This window comes from Rattus norvegicus, chromosome 11 (genome assembly GCF_021556685.1).
Source record: "Rattus norvegicus strain SHRSP/BbbUtx chromosome 11, alternate assembly SHRSP_T2T, whole genome shotgun sequence".
NCBI lineage: Eukaryota > Metazoa > Chordata > Mammalia > Rodentia > Muridae > Rattus > Rattus norvegicus.
The window spans coordinates 64,031,180-64,037,179 of record NC_141544.1 but is presented as its reverse complement, the minus strand read 5'-3'; positions in this window follow the sequence as shown (position 1 = coordinate 64,037,179).

The window sequence follows — 6,000 nt, the reverse complement described above, 5'->3', positions numbered from 1 at the left end:
AGTAGGATGGCGCTCCAGTTGTTCACAGCAGAAAACTGCTCGGTAATGCTACTTTTATTACCAGTTACTAGGCTTCCTCATCTAACTTCCTCTCTCCGCTCCTGCTGCTTCTGTGATCCACCCCCCCCCAATAAATGCAAACACATTCTTGTCTCCGGGGTCCGCCTGTGGGGAAGCCCAAAGTCTCTACTGTTAAGACAGGCTGCTTAGCCATTTCCTGTTAGAACCTCGTTTACTTGGAGTACTCTTTACTGGGAAAAACTCCTTGGTGTCAGGAACTGTTGTCTTCCTCTGTATGTTTGTTCCAACCTGAGGTAAATGTCTGAAGATCGAAGAAAAACATGTTTCAATAAAGAAGAAAATCAAATCCGAGAACTTAAAAGAAGGAGACAAGTTAAAAACCTTCAAGGATTTCCAGTAACCCTGTGACTGCCCTGTCATTCCTTGGGAGCTGTGTACATAAAGAAGAGAGTTACCTATAGCCTCCATTCCCCACCTTCCCAGTTAGCTCGAGTTGAGAGTCATTATTTCTCATCTATCTTTGTTTCACCTCTGCCTTTGACCTGTGCGTCTTAACAATAAAAGCCCCTCACCTGCTGCCTGGCCCAAAGAGCGTGCAGATCAAAACCCATCAAAAGTAATAAAATCAAGAGACACGAAGCACCTGAGAGTGCTTTAAAACAACCTTCTATAGTTTATTTTTCAGTAATCATCTATGCCAAGCACTCCTGTACCCACTATAGAAGATAAAACAGCAAAGTTCAAAGTCGTTACGTAAATTGTAAGTTGAGAGCATCCAAGTTAGTGTTCTGCTGTACTTAAGACATGATTTGAGCGGTGACTTAGATCAGGGTCACATGCGGAATGTGGAATGCAGAGGAATGTGGGATGCAAGGGAACTCCTGAATGTGCTGGCTGTCACCTTTCCCCTACCACAGCTTCTTCACCCTCTATCCATCTGACCCATCCCCTCCTCTGTAGCACTCGTTCCCATTTAGCTCATTCTCCCTCTGGCTGCCTCCTGAAGAGGTGATCTCCAGATCTTAAAACCTTTCCTGCAGCCAGAAGGTGTACTTTAGTATATCAGGCCCAGCTGTGTGTCCCCCAGGCTTCTGCAGACATAACCCTTTGACAGTTAGCTTAAAGGAAATAAGAACAGAAAACAATGGCGTGGGGGATTAATACTGGTGTGGACCAACCTTTACAATGAGGAAGGAAGAGGAGGAGGAGGGGTGAGGAAGAGAGGAGGAAAGAGGGAAGGAAGGAGGAGTGGGAAGAAGGGAGGAAGAAAAGGGGAAGGAAGGAGGAGGGAGAGAAGGAGGAGGGGGAGAAGAAGAGGAGGAAAAGGAGGAGAAGGAAGAGGAGGGGGAGGGAGGACGAGGAGGAGGAAGGAGCAAAGAAAAATAACTTTTAGGATTTCATCTTCTCTTTCATTAAATCCTGGTAGGTCAGAACTGCTCCAGTCTAGCCCTAGGAAATAGTATTGGTCTCCTCAGCCAGTACCATTAGGAGGCAAAAAAGGATGAAATTAAAGGGCAGTTTGTGCTCCTAAGTAAAGACCATTGCTTCCCTCAATGGTCCAAACATCTGCAGGGCTCTCCAAGAGGATTAAAGTCAGGTGAGTAGACTGTGCACATGGCTATGGCTGGAAGGCTTGTGAATGGGGCTGGTTCTAATGCGCTTGCCACACTAACAGGAGGCAGACACGAGGCAGGCACAATGGAAACCGTTCTGCGAAGAACTGTTCACCTAGGGTTGCAGTTCTGATGTTCCATAAAATGTAAAATAAAATTTGAGATCGATAAACTCAAAGCTGGCAGGATTTGTATATTAGCATTAATGAACAGTAGAGTTCATGGCTGGTAAAGAAGACACAGTGGCTATGAATTTCAGTCTGTTTTGAGTGCTCTCTGATCAGTATGACAACCAGGTACAGGAAGGTGTCGGAGAAGATATTCAGTCCACGTATCAGTTTGTTGTGAGACCAGTCAATAAGGGAAAAGGAAAAGGAAACACATGACTACTCCGAGGTATGGTGGAGAAGAAAGTTTATTGTACATATGTGAGATTGTGGGAGAGCGCAGCCAGAGGCAGACACATCTGGGAGAGTCCAGAGTGGTCATGACTCTGAGCTATGGGAGGAAAAGGAAGAGGGAGAAGCAAATGCAGTAGCCGGGGGGCCAAAGGTGCAAAAGGGGTGGGTAACCAAGTTGACTGGATTTTGTAGGGAAGAGCCTCTGTGTGAAGGGCAGCCCGGCCCCTGGGCTGAAGAGTTTAGGAGAGAGGGTGGGATATGCCTGCTATACCTTGTGACTGGTAGGGACTGAGGGATGCTGGGAGAACCTGGAGACCTGGTACACTTTGATATGTTAAATTGGCACCTTGGCCATTTGTCTGGGTTTTGGAGCTTAACAACCAAGTAAGAAGCTGCTTTAAGCGAAATGAAAGGAAAAGAAACAAACACCCTCCTCCCCTCCAGCTTCTTGTTCAAGATTTAGATTTCGAGGGTTCCACTCCCCGCCTCCCATTTTTAGTGGTGGTAGGGAGCAATTTAAGGACCCGTAATCCACACTGAGCTACACTCCCAGTCCCATTAGTGATTTAATATAGTGGGACATCAAGCCTAGTGTAGGTAGGGGTATCCTTGTGAGACTCACAGCTCCTACCCCACGAAGTCAGGCTTGATTAACTTCCTCATAGATCCTACCCCTCCAAGCCAAGCCTGATTACCCTCCATTTATTGAGATCCTTCTCCAGGAGGTTTTATTCTCATTCAGTCTTGATTAAAGCGTACCTGGAAGCTACATTAGAAATCTAAGTTTGCAGTTGGAATTCACATTGAGCCATGCTGTGGTTTGAGCTTTTCTGTCCCCCTTCATTCTCCAGTGACAGTGTTGAGAAGTGGTGCCTCAGAGGAGGAATTTGGGTGATGAGGGGAAAGCCTTTGTAAATGGATTAACTTTTCTCATGTAGGTGAGTTCTTATTTCTTGGGGCTGGGTTAGCTCCCAGGGGAGCAGGTTATGACAAAGGGTGCCCACCCCTTGTGTTTTCTCTCTCTGGCCAGAGTTTGTGTGGCCTGCTTTCGGTCATGAGTTGAGGCCTCATGAGGGCCGTTAGGAATGACAGCCTTTGACTTCTCAGTCTCCAGAACGATACATGCACAGAAGTGCATCGCTTTCCTTTATGAGTTCCCTAATCTTAAGTATTCTAAAATTGCAACAGAACACAGACTGAGACAAGACCAAGGGAGTCGCCTAAACCTAATTCTGTAATTTCTTAATACACAGGAGTCAAATCACTCAACTGTGGAAAACACCAGAGATTTTGGAGGTAGTGCTGGTTTCTTTTTTTTCCCCTTTTCTTTTCCTTTTATTGGATATTTTTTACTTACATTTCAAATGTTATTGCCTTTCCCGGTTTCTCGGACATAAGCCTCCTATCCCATCTCCTGCCCCTTCTTTTATAAGGGTGTTCCCTTCCTCATCCACCCCCTCCTTCTCATGGTTCTTAATAAAACTTCAATAATTAACCTTGGTTATCACTTGTTAAAAGCCAAGAACTGATCTCAAAACTTTGAGACTTCATTTGCACACTCCAACCCCGCTCTCGGGGAAGAAGGGTATTACTTGCACATTGTTTATTTCATTGTGGTCTGCCCACAAACCCCTCCCACTTGCTTTTCCTCGCTGGGGTTGAAGCCATAGCTTTTTGTATTCAGGGCCTCCCTCTAAGCAGGCCTTTCCCCCTCCCCCCAGTGACCTCCCTAGGACATAGAGGAAGGAGAATAAATCTACTTGAGTTACACAACTCGTTCTCCACTCCTCCTGTCCCAAACTGTACTCCTCTCCTTATCTTGGAGGCTCGGCTGTGTCCTTGAGGCTGTCCTTGACTCTTGTCACGTTATTCTCCCTGGGAATAGAGTGAGGGGTTAGAGCAATTCTCAAGAGTGGAACAAAGATGTGATTATATCACCCAACTCTGCCCAAACTTCCAGTTTTGCCTTAATGGGAGGTCAGTTTCCTGCATCTGCTCCATGACAGAGAATCCGAGAACCACATTGTATTAGTAATCCGGGCAACTTCAAGTGTGGTTTCAGGAGCGTCTCTGGGTTGGTGACAATTCTACACACACTGATTGTCCTAGCTTCTCTACCCCGGGAAACACGTGTGCTCTGTGAATGAAATCTTTAAGTGATTTTTGTTTGTTTGTTTTTTAATGAGGTGTTTGAATGTTTGTCTGGATGCAGGTCTGTGCACCATGGGAATGTGCCTGGTGCCCAAGTAGGTATTGAATCTCCTGGAACTGGAGTTAGAGATGGGAATTGAACCTGGGTCTTCTGGCCTCTGGAAGAGCAGCCAGCGCTCTTAACCCTTGAGTCATCTCTCCAGCCTCTTGAACTTCACATACGAAACCAAACCAAACCAAACTGTGGGCGGTTAGGCTTCTTAGAGAGTTCCAGTGACAAACGGGTGCACTCTGCTTTGTTTTAAGACAAGTTATGAAGCTACTCAAAGCAGTCCTTCACGCATATCAAGAGCAGTTATCAAAAAGGTTACAAGAGCTGGGGGGATGGATTACCCATGGCTAAGCACACCTCCATGCAGGCCCAGCAACTAGCACTCTGCTCCATACGGTGAGTTTCAGGCCAGCCTGGGCTACATAGTGAGACCCTGTCTCAAAAACAAACAAACAAACAAACAAACAAACAAAGGTTGAATAAAAAGTAAGTCTATCCTCTTACTGACTTCAGAAGAGAATAGTAAGTGTCTCATTTGTTTGGGACTATTTTTTTGGAAAAACATTTTTTTCTCACATAAAATTTATCCTGACCTGATTACAGTTCATCTTCATCTACTCCCCCTAGTTCCTCCCTACCATAGGGATCCACTCCCTTTTTGTCTCTCATGAGAAAACAAAGAGGCTTCTAAGGGATAATAATAAAATAAAATAAACAAAAGCAAACACATTGGAATTGCACAAAACAGAAGGAGAAGAGCCCAAGAGAAGGCGCAAGAAACAGAAGCAATCGTTCGTTCTCACCCTCAGGAAACCATAAAAGCACTAAATTAGAAACCACAATATTACATGCAAAGACCTGGTGCAGACCCGTGTAGGCCCTGTACAAGCTGCCTCAGTGTCTGTGAGCGCATGTGAGCTTTGACCATGTTGATTTGGAGGGGAGGGGCTTGGTTCTTTGTTGTCTATCCCCTCTGACTCTGATACTTTTTCTGCCTCCTCTTCTTCTGGAAGGTTCCCTGAGCCCTCTGGTGCAGGCAAACCCCTTTAGGGCTGAGGGTTCCAAGATTCTCACTTTCTGTATAATGTCTGGCTGTGGGTCTCTGTATTTGAGACCCACATTTTTATTTCAAACAGGAAATTTATTAAGGAACCAACATTAAAGTATCCACTGTAATAAGTGCTGTTTAAAATGCATGTTTTATTTTGGATTTTAGAATCCATGACCTCTTGGGGTGGGGGTCAATGTCTCACTGTATAGATTTGTGCTGTCCTGGAGCTTACCATATAGACTAGGTTGGTCTTGAACTCACCAGAGAAGAACTACCTGCCTGAAATCTTCCCAATGCTGGGATCAAAGGCGTGCACCAGCTTTTTTGTTTGTTTTTGGTTTGGTTTGGTTTGGTTTTTGAGACAGGGTTTCTCTGTATAGCTCTGGCTGTCCCGGAACTCACTCTGTAGGCAAGGCTGGCCTCGAACTCAGAGATCCTCCTGCCTCTGCCCAGCTATGATTTGTTTTTAATAAGCTACAATTTAGGAATTGATTTCTCTATTGAGGTGGATTTTCAGAGAAGATAAAAGTTAATATTTAATTGCCATTTCTACTTGAAAATTAGTGAGACATATTAACTATATATTTATTATGCTTTGGGACCACTTAGCAGGATTGCCTGTTTTATTGGTATGACTCTGCAAATTTGGGTCAGCTAACAGAATAGTAACTCATGTCTGCCTCACGCCATTTGGGGGTTGTACTTTATATG